At 39.5% G+C, this 15,048-nt stretch overlaps 1 long non-coding RNA gene across 1 annotated transcript in view; it reads left to right on the top strand.

The window, feature by feature from the left end:
• LOC147915162 (uncharacterized) overlaps positions 1-12,467 on the top strand; it is a 90,142-nt gene extending 77,675 nt beyond the window's left edge. Inside the window, exons 3-4 of the long non-coding RNA XR_015554454.1 lie at positions 11,045-11,198; positions 12,371-12,467. This is a non-coding gene — a long non-coding RNA (uncharacterized LOC147915162). The remainder of the gene's footprint in view (positions 1-11,044; positions 11,199-12,370) is intronic.
• The last annotated feature ends 2,581 nt before the right edge of the window (positions 12,468-15,048 follow it).

A 15,048-nucleotide genomic window follows, 5' to 3' on the forward strand; every position in this document is an offset into this window, starting at 1 on the left:
TCTTCAGCAAAATGTCTCTTCTTCAGAGAAACCCATCCCCACCACCCTCTCTAAAATATAAAAGCTGCTAGGCACAACAAACACTTTTAAACCCATTTGCCCATTGTATTCTCTTTGTGGCCCCTATTACGACTTTAAATTACTTTGTTTATGGAGTTACTTATTACTGTGCCAATAAGAGGTCTAGTGGTTAAGATTCAGTGCTCTCATCTCCATGGCCCAGGTTCATTTCCCAATCAGGGAACCAATCACCCATCGTTGGTTGTCAACTCTGGTGGCTGCGTATTGCTGTGATGCTGAAAGCTATGCCAGTGGTGTTTCAACTACCAGTAGGGTCATCTGTGGTAGACAGTTTAGAGCTGAGCTCCTAGACTAAGACAGACTAGGAAGAAGGACTTGGCCACCCACATCTGAAAAATTGGCCATGAAAACCCTATGAAAGCACCAGAGCATTGTCTGATATAGCCCTGGAGGGTGAGAGGATGGTGCAAAGAGACTGGGCAGGGTTCCGTTCTGCTGTACACAGGGTCACTAGGAGTCAGAATCCACTTGGCGGCGCTAAAAACAACAAACTTGTTACTGCCTTTTTCCCCCACTAGAATGTGTGCTATGTATGCTGTGCTATGTGTGCTCCATGACAGGAGAAGCCTTGTCTATTTTATTCACAACTGCATCTCTAGCACCTAGAGCAGTGCCTAGATGGGAAAAAGGAAATAAAGAAGGAAAGAAGGAAGGAAAATTCAAAGAAGAGTTAAAAGATTTTAAACTACCTGCTTTAAGCATTTCATTAACCAGCACGTGTTTTCCCAAGTATTCTACATTTAGTACAGTAGTTGGTATTGTATATTTAGTACAATAGTTAGTATAGTTTTTAAAGGTTTTGTGTGGATTTTAAATACAAATAAACTGATACATGATCCAATTCAGGTCCCTTCTCCTCCAACCAAATTGTCTTATCCAACCACTGTTTTAGAGATGGAGAAAATGAAAACATGTGTGGTTGACTTGCCCAAGGTCACGTGGCAGAGTTGAGGCAAGTTCTTTCCACTGCATCACCCTGGAATTTCTTAAACACTCCAACTAGACTTACACCTTTTCTCTAAAGAAAGCAAGAGAGAGTTCAGAGTCCTTATTTTTAAACCTGCATTAGATGGAAACCTTTGGAAGAGCAGGTGGTGGTAATGCTGTGAATCTGGCTCAGCAAGGGAACACTGAGGTCATGATGTTCTTCACATTTAGTAACTTCAAAAATATAGAGATGATGTAAACTTCCTAAGATTTGTTGCCAACCTAGTGATACTGGTAACTCTGGGCAGGAGGGTGTGTCATTGGTCAGGGCAGGGACATGTGTGGCCAATGAGCTCTCTCTCGTCAAGAGAGATGCTCTGGTAATGCTTTCAGATGGCTGTCTTGGATTCACATCCTGCTTACAGTAACACTAGCAAGGCTGCTTAAATTTCCTATTAGATACATGACAAAAATATCCCATGATGTGAAGAAGTTACTAAGACCAAATAGGACCAACTTCACAGAGTTGAAAAATCTAACAAGTGAACACATTTAATGAGCTTTGGACACGCTCTGGAACTTAGTAAGTGCTCACTAAATGTCACTTTTTAAAAATAAAAACAGGTGGAAATGAGAGTGAATTTGAAAGTCTGATTTTCTGAGTTAGTTTGGGCTATTCATCATGCAGCCTATCCCGAACTCTGCTTAAAGTAACCCACCCTCAATGGAAGAATTACACGATCACAGGTCAGACCGGAAAAGGACATTCATAGTACTCACCTCATTACAAATGAGGTGACTGAAGCAAATAAACTAAGAAAAACAATACCCCCACCACCAGACAGAGAGACTTAACCCAGGGCAGAGACAGAACTGGATTCGGAACCCAGTTCTCTTCTTCCCCAGTCCATGGCTTTCTTCTCTGCCCCAGACTGCAATGTTTATTGCACTTTGCATTTTGCCCATATTTTAAACTTCCTTCTGCATTAAATACCCTTAGCCTCTATGTTTAGACTAGAGATCCACAGTAGGTTTGTGTTCATTCTACTTATCCTACTGAAAGATCTCATGACCACACTATATATATTTTATCACATACAGGATCACAAAGAGTAGATCATATCTGAGGACACTTCCAGATCTAAAATTCTGTGACTCTACATTCATAATGATGATTCCAACCCAGTTATTCTGGGATGGTTCCCAATTATACTGTTTAAGATGGCAGGGAAATAGGTAAAATGATGAATATCCAAAATGATTTTTTAAACGGCCCTTAAAAGGCAAATATCAATAATTTAGAATTATGTTGTGCACAATATTTTGTTCCCAAGCAAAAAGGATAAATGACGAGTTATTATAAAGGAGAGAGGATTCTAACCTTAAAGATGTGTTAATAATAGTTCTGTTGCTAATTATATCTCAAATTTCCAGGAATTAATATTTTCTATTCGTGGAGAATGATCCCTGGGCGAATTCTAATTGGCAGCCTGTAGTTCATCATTTTGTAAATAATTCTCTATGAATTTGTAATCAAAACTAAGAGAGCCAGCCCTGATGGCCTAGTGGTTAAAGTCCTGTGCTCTCTCCACTTCAGTGGGCTGGGTTTGTTTCCCAGTCATGGAACCACACCACCTGTCTGTCAGTTGCCATGCTATGGCAGCAGCTCACATAGAAGAACCAGAAGCACTTACAAATAAGATATACAATCACGCACTGGGGTTTTGGGGAGGAAAAAAAGGAGGAAGATCAGCAACAGATATTAGCTCAGGGCAAATCTTTCACTGCAAGGAAAAACAAAAAACCAACCTAAGAAAACTAAAAATCGTTTTGCCTGACTTTACTCCAGCAGTGTGCCCCTGTTGGTTTGTGTAGGATTTTTCCTTTCGTGAATCAACTAATTTTTACTATCAATTTACATATAAACTATGTTTTAGCTCCATTTAATTGGCCTTCAACTGGCATTAAATTTTAAAAGGAAACCTAAATAATTCTCTTCACCTCTGTGGAGGAGGAGGTGGACAAAATTAATGGTCACCCCTTGGCTATTAGTGACGTCTGCTTGCATTCTCAGCAACCTATTGTATCAAGGGAGTAAAAACAAGAGTGCAATGGGCTAAGAATGTAAAAACCTGGGTTTGGGTCCTGGCTGTGGTGTTCTGCACACTCTCCCATTTATAGTTCACTTCCCATTTCTGAGTTCAGCTTCTCTATCTGTAAAACAAGGGTGGAATCTCCTAGATGATTCAACTCCCTCTTCCCAATAAGTCAAGGATCTGTCAATAAACACCAAAAGGTTTTGGAGATGGCACAATTAAATTCCTTCTACACTCCCACGTGCCTATGAATGACTTAGCAGCAGAAAATAGCCATGTTCCTCTCAATGTGGATTTAGGTTCTTCCAACTCCAAGCAGCTGGACAAATAAGCAGATGTATTTGGGCTATTGCAGAAGAAAATACAAGGTTGCTTGCACATCTCAGCGTTTCACTGAGAGATAATTTGGGATTTTTCCTTTCTACATTTTATTAGTCCCTAAACCCTGTCAGTTTGGTTTCTGCATGTGCATTACATTTCCTGTGGGTTTCTTCCCTCCTTCTGGCACACAGTCAATGGAGAGTTTCCATCCTCGGCCTCTCTGGCCCAGCTCACTACAGCAGCCTTCCAATCCATGCTTAGCTTCCCTCTCCCTCAATCTATTCTCCTCCCTGTCCCAGGTTGATCTCTCTAGATCATAAATATGACCACAGCCCAGACCTGCTTAAAAAGTCAATGGCTCCTGATTGCCTTCAGAATAAAGTCTAAACTACTTAGTTTTACTTTCCCATGATTTGGTCCCAACCTACCTTTCTAATCTCAGCTCTCTCTCTACTCTCATCCACACACCCTATATTCCACCTCAAGGAAATGTGTTCCCCCAGAATAACATTAGACTATATTTATTGAGCATTCTCAAGATGTCAGGTGCTTTTACATACATTATCTCATTTAATCAAATAACACACTTCAAGATAGGTATTATCTCAGTTTTCAAGAGAGGTTGGGTAACTCGCCCAAGGTTTCTTGGCTATCAGATGGGTAAACAGGGCTTAAACACAGGTCCATGTCTCCATGCTCTTTCTACTCACCCATGCTGCCTTCCTGAAGACACTTTTTACATTCACTTCTTCACTCATGCTGTTCTTCATTCTAGAATGTTCTTTCCATTTCTACTAGTTTGAACATCACTCATTCCTTAGACTCATCTAAAATGCCATATCCTCTGTGAATATTTTTTTGTAGTCTTCTAATGGAATAAATATTCCCTTCTGTGTGTTCCAATATTTTGCTTATAGACACCTATAACATTGCAAATTATAGTAGAGATATTTGTGTGCATGCCTTAGACTCCTCTGAAAATGTAAGCTCCTGGAGGGCAAGAGCCATATTAACTCGACACCTGGCATTTAGTGCAATGCCTGGAACAGAAAAGGTGTTCGTTAAATGTCTTTTGGAATGAATTCATGCATAATTAAGTAAATAAAATATTTCTATTTTATCTTTATTATGTTAATTTCTAAATTTAGATCTCACAGAAATACAGCAAAATCAATTACTAAACACTACACAGTACTGAAGGTTGGCACAGAAAGAAAACTTACAAAAGAGCATAGCTCAAACTTCAAAAATAACTAATCTGTACTCAGAAACGTTATACTACTCATGATAAAACTGATTACTCCTAAAATAAACTGCAACCATTTTCTTGCAAATGACTCAAAAAAACTTTTCTACTGATACCGTGTCAAAAATAGCCATTTTGTCTAAATTGCTCAAACATTAGTCTGCTTCCAATCTTGGAGCAAAATAAAGTTCCAGTCTTTCCGTGGGGATAGGTGGTGATGTCTTCTCACATGAACTCACAGCTAAGCAGAGGGTTGGGTATGTTCCAAAGCGAGTGTCACATTTTTAGTTTATTACAACGATGACAATTAGAAAGATAGAAGCACATGGCCCAGGCTAAGGCTTTTGTGGAAAACATTACTGCAGTCACACAACAAGACTTTCCAGATTTAGTCAGACATGAATATTTACCCATTGAGAGAAGAAAACGTCTCAGCAATCTAATATGCCAAGAAGCTATCATTTGTATGGAAACTGCTAGCTATTTTAGAGAAGGTAAATAAAGGTGGATCAATGCCAGCAAACTGTTTCACATCTCTGAGATGGCATTAATGAAAAAGAAAGCTTTCTTTTGGTAGAGTTTGTTAAACACACAGAGATTCACAGAGCTCTCAATTCCCTCCACAATGTCACTCCTGTCTAGGCCTCCTGTCTCTGCCATAGTAGAGAGGGAACCAGTGTCACCATAACGTTCCTGCCTCTTATCTCTCATTTTGGGGCCAAAATAATATTCCCAAAACACAGGTTGTATCAAGTTACAAGTTTTCACATGAATCCAAAACACCCTCATGGCCTAGAATAATGGAACAAGGCTTTCAAGGCCTACCTCACTTGAAGCTGGAATGCCCTCCCCATCCCATAAAACTATAATCCTACATTCTTCAAAGTGCAGCTCAGTTATCACTTTCCCAAAGAAGCAATCCAGCTTCAGTTCAGATGAAGCCCTTCTCTGAATAGCCATATCTATTTTTTCTGTGCTTTGTATTGAGTTTTTAGCTTATAAATTGTAAAATCCCCAAGGGCAGAAACCATCTCTTATTTATTTTTGTATCTTGCAAAGCACTAATGAAGTGGCTAATCAAGCAAGTTTTTATGTTTACTGAATGAACGGCTGAAAAACAAATGTTTCTCGTAATTAAACATAAGAAAGATTTAAGCAGCACTGCCTTTTCCTCAGAGAAAAATGCATAATCTCAAAGTACAATCTCAACAAAGAAGATCTAAGTCAGGTCGGAGAAAAATACCATGAAACTGAAAACACTAGGAGGTTAGAAATCACATCACACCAATGGAACGCCTTCAGCGTTCCAAATGTGCTTTGTACTCTGCTGGGTTTGGGTGTCCTGTCCAAACGTAATTTTACAAATTCAGCAAGCTAGGCTTGTAAAGATGAAAAACAAAACAAAACAAAACAGGATATGAAGAAAAGATGAACTTCTTGGGTAGTGAAATCATTAAAAGTGGTTGCCAGTAAATGTTTTTCAAAATGGTACTTTCTCTTCCTGTCTCTCAGGGTCTTTTAGAAGCACAGCGTCTTTAGTGTTTCACTTTACAGTTGAAGAACCAGGTGCGGAGAGATTAACTCACCCAAAGCCACGGGGCAGTCAGTGGAGGAGAAACAATATGAAAGCAGGAGTTTGACATTGCAGGTTAACATTGGACTGGGGTTATGATGCTTTGACTAAGCTACCCTTCCAGCTGCCTCCCCTGTGAAATGAGACTATTCAACTGTCTTCTTTGCTCCTCACAGAGGTAACCTAAGAAGGAAGCTCTAGACCTTTCCCCAAACTTAAAGCCTATGCAAGGGCCTATAACTCTGGATCATAATCTTGGGATTGTGACATTTATCTTTCATATGTGTGATATCAGACTTATCTAAGATGTATTTTAATATAGGCAAATATATTTTTATATATATATATATTTTTTTTTGGTGAGGAAGCTTGGCTAACATCTGTGCCCATCTTCCTCTATTTTGTATGTGGGATGCCACCACAGCACAGCTTGACGTGTGGTGTGTTTGTGCACGCCCGGGATTCGAACCTGCGAACCCCGGGACATGGAAGTGGAGCACGCGAAATTATCCACACCACCACTGGACTGGCCCTTAGGTTTAAATATTTTTAAGTTGAACTAACAACATCCTAATTTTGCAAAAGCTCATTATATTTATTTAATCTCCATCGAATAAATTGCACATTTATGGATTATTAAAAACAAAAGTCACTGATATAGAGTGAAGTAAGGGAAGCCAGGAATTAGGCCTGGCTGAGTATGTTCCCCCAGGACAGTTGTCAGTGGAGCTGGAAGAAGGATCCAAGCAGTCTAAGATTGAAGACCAAAAGACATTAGTTTCAAAGACTAGTGTTACCAACTCTATTGATTTCTCGAGTCTATTGTTTCTCTGTTTCCCAATCCATTGGCATTTGGTTTTATCCTTATTGAATCATTCCTACTACTTTTCTCAAGTTCATTTTATTAATATCTTTCTAACTGCTTATCTTTTATGCTTGGTTACTTCTTTTATAATTTGTAATGAAAGCATTAAGAAATAGTCTGCCTTTGAGTGTAGTTTTGGCTCTGAATCATGAATAAATTATTATAGTTATAGTCAGGAATGAATAAATGATGATATAGCTATATGATGTAATATTACGCAACACTTAAAACACTTATAAATGATTTTTATCACAAGTAGAAAAAATTCTAAATCATTTTATACAGTTTTATTCCAATTTTTAATGTATTTTCATATTTAAAATATATTTGGAGGATAGTCATTGGTGCTTATCTCTAAATGGTTATATTATAGCTGAATTGTGTTTTCTTCCTTATGCCTTTATATTTTTCAATTTTTTAAAAACATGATTTACAGTTATAATCACTTAAGAAAAATTTTCTATCATTTTTCTAAAAGATGATTAAGATTATAATTAACATATATGGAAAATGCTTATGATGATATTAAGTTTAAAAAAAACGCTATTAAATGTGTTATTATCTTAATCCTGGAAAATTTAATTACACAGAAAAGAGATTAAAAGTAAATAGACAAAAATATAAACTACTGTGTTCCTAATTGGAGAGTTGTGAATTGATTTTATTTTCTTCACTGTTTTTCCAACTTTCTGCAATGAGATAAGATGGATTTTATAAGAAGAAAACAAGAAATAGATGTTATTCATTATAAAGGCTGGCCCCACAAGGATTTTTTTTTTTTTTTTGTACATGCTCAGAGGACCTCTAGGCTGTTTAAAGAAAATTCCAACTACTTTCCCTGCCTCTTTCCTTGTCTGTCTCACATTCTATTCTCCACACCACTGATAGGTTCTCAAGAGTCACTTTCTAATCACAGGACTCCTCTGATCGGAACCCTTCAAAGATTCTTCACTGCCTATGAAATGGAATTTGAAATTTTGACATCAGCAACCAAGCTCTCGGTGTCTATCCCCTGAGTGTGTTGCTATTCTTATACTCACTATTTCTCTAAACAAATTCTACATTCAGGTCAAAATGAAGACTGAATTCAATTCTCCACTTTCAAAGACTTGAGTCCTTGCAAGAATAATACAGTTTTTTTGAGTAACACCATTACCCACTTGTCATGTATCAAAATGTAATCAAAATTTCCCAGATCCTTCCTGATTGCCTCAGATGGAATAAACAACTTGCTTGTACATTTTAATGACCCTTATATCATAATGCCTTCAATCACAGTCATTCATGTTATTGGTACATATTAGGTATCCAAATAAATGATTTTGAACAAAATTTAGTACATGTATGTTTGCCTATTAGTACTCTTCCAAGTCCTGTGTCTTACTCAGCTCTATCGGCTCACTGTCATCATTGTGTGGTGAGAGCTTGCATAGAGTAGGTGCTTAGCAAGAGAGAATTGAAAGGAATGATTATAACCCTTTTCTTTTCTAAGTCATGATGATCTGATACATCAGAAATCTGGGTTGTTGATTTTGTTTTCTGTTTTTGTTTTTGGATCAACAAACAGTTACAAGCCTGAACATTCAAACACTAGAAGTATATAATATTCCTTTCCCTGTTTGAGGGATCTGAGGGGTTGGGTCCGTTCCATGAAGCCAAAACTGATAGAAAGAGTCTCTAATTCAGAAGTATGTGACCACAGAGGTGAGAGTTGATGTGTGTTTGAGTGGGGGGAGTGTATCTATCCAGTGAGGCGTCTTGAGCAGTCAGCATTATGAAGACACAGAGGACAGAGCCTGGCGATATAGCCTAGAGAGAAATGAGCAGTAGGAGCGTCTGGTAAGTCAGAAGTCCCATCTTCAGCAAATATCCAAGAGAAGTGCTGTTACCCCTGGCTGGCTTTCATATGCTCCTGTGGCATCATATATAGGGAGTTAGTAGCACTAGTAGGGCCTGTAACAATACGGCCCCTTCACATTTATCTTCCCCTTTCTCACATATTAATCACAAGAGGCATGTAGCTCTCTCTAAAGATTAGTGGAACAGTTTTTAATGCTTAACAAGGCTCCCTAGTTGAATTAAAGCTGATTTGTTCTTGGGAATCAGAAATGTCTTATAAAATCCTGAAATCTTGAGGTTGGGCACAAGAAATAAACTACAAGTGAATTTGGTTCAAAATATCAGACACCAAAATGGAAGGGGGTGGCTGAGTAGCACACTTCCTCAGTCATGGTCATCCTGATCTGTCCCACAGGCAGTGTCTGATGCTGCAAACAGAAATTGAAGGAACAGATTTCTCTAAAACTCTTGGAGACACTGAGGCACTTCCTCAGAGCCCAGGTCAAACAAATAGTAAGAGAAGGAATTCTCCCTACTTCTGTACAGAAACTTACACCAATCAGTACAAGAAGACTCCAGACCTCTTGGGCCCCTGGAGACCTGTGGTACATAGGTAGTGGCAGAGGTCAACGTGGATCCCAGGAAAACCCAATAAGTCTCCAGAATCTGTGGAAAAGAATATTTTAGCAGTTTCACAGGTAGTAACACCTCCAAAGATGCTAGAGCAGGAAAGAAAAGCAGTGACAGGCGTGATGTGATGAAGGCAAGCCAAGTTCATAAATACAAATGAGAGATATTCTTTGGAGGATCCTAGAAATAATGAGGAAGAATTTTGTAAGGGTTGAGGTCCTATATACTAGGAGATAGCAAGAGTTAATGATTAACAGGTAGTATCATTAGGCAGCTGTTAAGACTTAAAGATTTGGAGCCATAGAACCAGCCTTTGAAGACCACTTTCTAGCCATGTGGTAGTGGGCAAGATATTTAACCTCACCAAACTGAGGTTTCCTCCTCTGTAAAATAGGGAATGGGGACACGTGTATGGCTCTGTATTCACTAATTTGCCTTGACCCATAGTGAGGTCAGCTCTGTTTCCTCCCTTACATCACATTCCTCTGTCTGGTTTCATTGGATCCTTTCTAGGGAGCAAGAATTGTTCATCTAATTGGCCAGAACCTGAGAGGGTCGTTGGGCAGAAGGGCAATGTCTTAATGTTAGATTTCATGACCCTTTTTTTTTTCCTCTCTTGGCATCCTTTTAGGAAGCTGACTGAACTCTGTGCTTCGTTCCAGCCTCTATTTAAGCTGAAGGCTGGGTTAGTAGACGCTGGATCTTCTCCTAAGCCTCAGGCCTAAACTGTGTTCTCCAATCCTATTTCATAAGAGTTTTCCTTTGTGGACTTTCCCAGACATTAATAATATCAGCACTTTCCCATTTGGCTGCTGATTCTTTGGTGAATATGCTCTTTGGCTGGGAACTCTGGAGAAGAGGAGGGATGAATGGTAGGGTTTGGGCACCAAACCAGCCGCACCCTAAACCACACCCAGAATGATCATTGTGCCTTTTCAATGCATTGGGGGAGGATTAAATAAGAGAATGCACATAAAGTGCTAAGCACAGTACCTGGCATATAGTACCCACTCAATAAATGTTAATTATTGTTAATAATATACACGGATCCCAACTATTTGCCATCGGCTATCTGTACCTGATCAGATAGCTCCCAAAATTTGGGAAAAGTGTTTTGAGGCTGGACATCTGAATGTTTGATTGATGGAAACTGGAACAAAATAAGTATTCTTAAGCTTTCTGTGAATTTTCTTCTTGTGGTTCAATAAAGATGTAAGAATTTTTCTTTGAGGCACATTACTTTCTCTTCTGGGAGAGTTCACTCTGTGGAATGTTCTAGTTATGCACATGAGTACTTACTCTTTGGCTTTTGGGTAGCCAATACTGTTGAAGAGATACAAATGCAAATTCCTCAGACTTGCCTTGACAGATTTTGCTTAATGAATCATGGTGGGGGTGAGATACATCTTCTCAAAGATTTTTCCTTTCTTTGTTATTAAACATCTCTTTTATATTTCCTCTTGCAGGGCTGAAGACCAGAGTTGGGGGTAAGAGACTGATACTCAGGGAAAGGATCTGGTAGAAGCAGCTCTGAAGAGTAGGCCCTAGCAATGCAGTAGAAGACCAGGAGCTGAAGAGGGACGCAGGCAGTCATAGCCCCCTTCTGCTGTGATTTGGCAGGTAGGCTCCAGGAAGCATGGTTGTCTAATATCCAATATTTAATCTTCCCATTCCGGCTTTGCAATTCCATTTTGCTATCTTCATGTCTTTGGTTAATGTTTTTGAACCTCATGCTCAATGGTTGGGTATGGCAGAAGAGGCAAGTCCACATTGAGGGGAATCTAAGGGGGAAGGACAAGTAGCCCACCAAAGTGGTTGTGAGACCGCACAGGGTGAGGCAAGGAGCTGGCATTGGCCAACAGCCTGGATAACAAGAACACGCAAATATTTCTGAGGAAAGGTCGGAGGTACTTCTGGAGGACTAGACCTCTCCAGAAATGTAGATTGGGGAATCCTTTATTATCTTTAGATATAACAGAATAGAGTGACTTGAAAGGATAGAGAACTTGCGCATTACAGTAAAAACCCAGAAGTCATCAGCATAGACCAGCCTTTGAAGAAGTGGTCCTGTTCCTGCATCTTACTCTTTCTGATGTTGAATATGTCCTTTTCACTCCCTAAGCTTCAGCGTCCTCAGAAAGATGAAGGTCAAGGTACGTGACCCTTGCATGTCTTTTGACTCTCAATATATTACATTTAATCAGCTACATTATTTTACATTCAATCAACCATCCAAACATTTGTGTTTACCATGTTCAGGCACCAGAAAACACAAGGATGAATAAGACATGGTCTCTGAACTCAAGGATCTTATATCTAAAGGGCAGAGAGAAATACATGAATAGATGATTTAAATGTGTGCACTGGTGCTATGAGAACATAAAGAGGGGAAGAAGGGAATCCAGACTGAGGATGTTAGGTATAGCTTCCTAGACATGACACTTCCATGAATCTCAAAACTTTCTCAGGTGGTTCATTTGACTCATGCACATGCTTTCCTCAATTTCATGGAACATAGAGAATACAGGAGAGAGCTTTTCTTGCTGATAGCCTTCTGACACAAATACAGATTAGGAAAGAACAGATTGCTAAGCAGTAGGAGCCATAGAAATACATCTATGGAGTCAAGAGCCACAGAGAGAAAGGCAATGGGATGGATTTCGGTAGACTTGAGTTCTAATTCTGAGAGCCACTTACTTTGCCATGTAGTCTTGGGCAATTCAGGAGACCACTCTGAACCTCATTTTGTGCATCATTGAAAAGGAAATAATCCCATTGTTTGCCTCCCCTAGAGGGCTGTCATGAGGAACAAATGAAGCAACGGATATGAATGGTGCTTTATAAGATAAGAGAGCTTCCGCATTGGTGGGGAATAGACTCTGAAGAGTCCAGCTCTCCTTTAAAGGCACAAGTAGAAAGGCTAGTGCAGGGCTGGACTCTTGCAGAGAAGCAGGCGGTGTTTCACTGGATTGAGAGTTCCTATCACCTGAACCAGCGGGAGATTGCAGTCCTTTGACAAAGATCATGGAGAATGAGATTTTCCCCCAAGCAGTTCCGCAGACCTAAATGCCATCCGTGTATATGTGGAAAACCAGGACAGCAGTGCGTGGAAGACAAGAAGGAAGAACAGTGTCAGCAAAGGTCAGGGTGTCACGAATCAGTCTCAGTGACAGCTGCCAGGGCTCAGAGGGCTGCAGAGCATTATGAGGATGGCCACTGGATTGGATTCGGACACATTCCCGAGGCTTTGCATCACACACCCGGGATGGTGGTCTTTGCTCATCTAAGCTCTTTCTCCTACTCAGCTTCCCTGAACGTGTGCTTTCCAGGCTGCTGTATCTGCTTTCCTCCCAGAAAGGATTACTCATCTGTACTCTCAGTCGTGCCGTCAACACCAGCGAGAGCATCTGCCTCCCTGCTGGGCCAGAGGCTCTCCACACCCACGGGTTATGAAACACAGAAGCTCCACAGGCAGATTCCCTGGAAAGCGGACAGAGCTTCTGTAGCATGTCCCTCACACCCACAGTGTACCTAACACTTTACGTCTTGTTTGTACGTATTTAGAGAAGCAGAAAAGCGTGCTAGAAAGGGTGCTGGACTTTGAGCCACTCACCTCAAATCACCTGATGGGAAGGGATACGAACTTATTTTGTAACTAGTTGCTGGGTGCTAGGCATGCTCCCAGATTTTTAAAATTTAACTCAGAGCCATGTTTTGAGGTGGATATTTTTAAATTTTGTTTTTTTTGCTGAGGAAGATTTGCCCTGAGCTAACATCTGTACCAATCTTCCTCTATTTTGTAGGTGGGTGACTGCCACAGCATGGCTATGGGCAAGTGGTGTGGGTCCGCACCCAGCAGCTGAACCCAGGCCACCAAAGTGGAGTGCACCAAACTTAACCACTAGGCCACTGGGCCAGCCCCTGAAGTGGATATTTTTAACACTATATTTCAGATCAAGGAACTGAGGCAGAGAGAGAGTGGGTAACTTGCCCAGGGTCACCCAGGGATTAAGTGTTGAAACGGGAAATCCAGCCCAAATCAAGGCCACTACAAAGTGCATGCTCCTGGCCTCACCCTTATCTAGAAAACGAGAGTGGTAATGGTGTCTGGGGTCCCTTCTATGTCCAAAATTCTATGACCCTTTTTAGCCGTGTGCTCTGGGAGTAAATTATTTTATCTTTTGAACTGTAAGGACTACTTTTATCTTACATTTGGCGTGTCCTCTCTTCCTGGCATACACTAGGTGCTTAAAAAATATTAGTCAAATTGAATTGAACTGAATTTTTAATGCCTCATTTTCTTCACCTCTAAGATGATGATAATGATTTCGGCATCATCAGTCCAAAGAGGTCGTTATGAAATCCTGTGTTTGGAAGCACTTTTTTTGAAATATATTATTACAGTGTTGTATGGAATATGTTATTGTATTATTGTATATAACGTGCTTACATACAGATAAGTATATGTATCATAACTGTACTCAATGACTATAAAAATTGAACACTCAGTATCCAGAACAAGAAATGGAATATTGCAAGAATTCCAAAAGTCTCATTGTGATTTCTCTTAGTCACTAGCCCCTTACCCCAAGGATAACCATCATCCTGATAGTAGAGGTCAATATTGTCTGCTTTTGTGCAATATTTAAGTGGAAAAATACATATATCCTCTTGTGTCTGGCTTCTTTCACTCCAAAACTTGTTTGTAGGATTCACCCATATTTTTGGATGTAATTTTATAACATTCTTCCCATCGATGTATAATATTCCATCGTGGGACTATATACCACAATTTATTTATACCATCTACTGATGCTAGGATTTTCAGTTTTCAGTATCTGACTATTACTCTTAAATCTGAGAAGGAATTTGTATTCAGCTACTTTGTTGAGAGTTGTTTCCTCCCTCCTGTTTTTGACAGGGACACTGATGTTGTGATATCACAGAAAGTCAGATCTAGAAAGAACCTTAGATGTTATCAAGTTCCATCCCCCACTGTGCAGATGGGGAACTTGTGACCTAGAAGATGGAGGACTTGCCATTTCTAGTCCCAGAGCTGGGAGCAGAACTTGGGATACTCATTCTTTCTGGAACTCTAAATACTTTCATGTCAAATTTTCTACATAATACAGGAGTTAAATAAACATATATTGGTGGTTTATTCTAAATCAGCGTTAGGTATAGAAAAAAGTTTGTTGTATAAATGAAAAGATAAGAGATTGTATTTGGATAATATTTTTCAAATATATTTTGTTTTTCTCTTCTGTATTATGTTGTTATTTTGAACTGAATTTTTACCTATTTTGCTGGAAGCATTCATTTGCTTCAGAAAGTTATAGGGCTACTAGAGGAGTAAAACAAAGAAAGAGATTTTTATTTTCTGATTCTGACTTCCAAAATAGAATCATTTAAACCAACTTTATTGAGGCATAATTTGATGACAGTAAAATTCATGCATTTTCACCATACT

Source organism: Ceratotherium simum, chromosome 15 (assembly GCF_057802395.1).
Source record: "Ceratotherium simum simum isolate JZ-2026a chromosome 15, ASM5780239v1, whole genome shotgun sequence".
Taxonomy (NCBI): domain Eukaryota; kingdom Metazoa; phylum Chordata; class Mammalia; order Perissodactyla; family Rhinocerotidae; genus Ceratotherium; species Ceratotherium simum.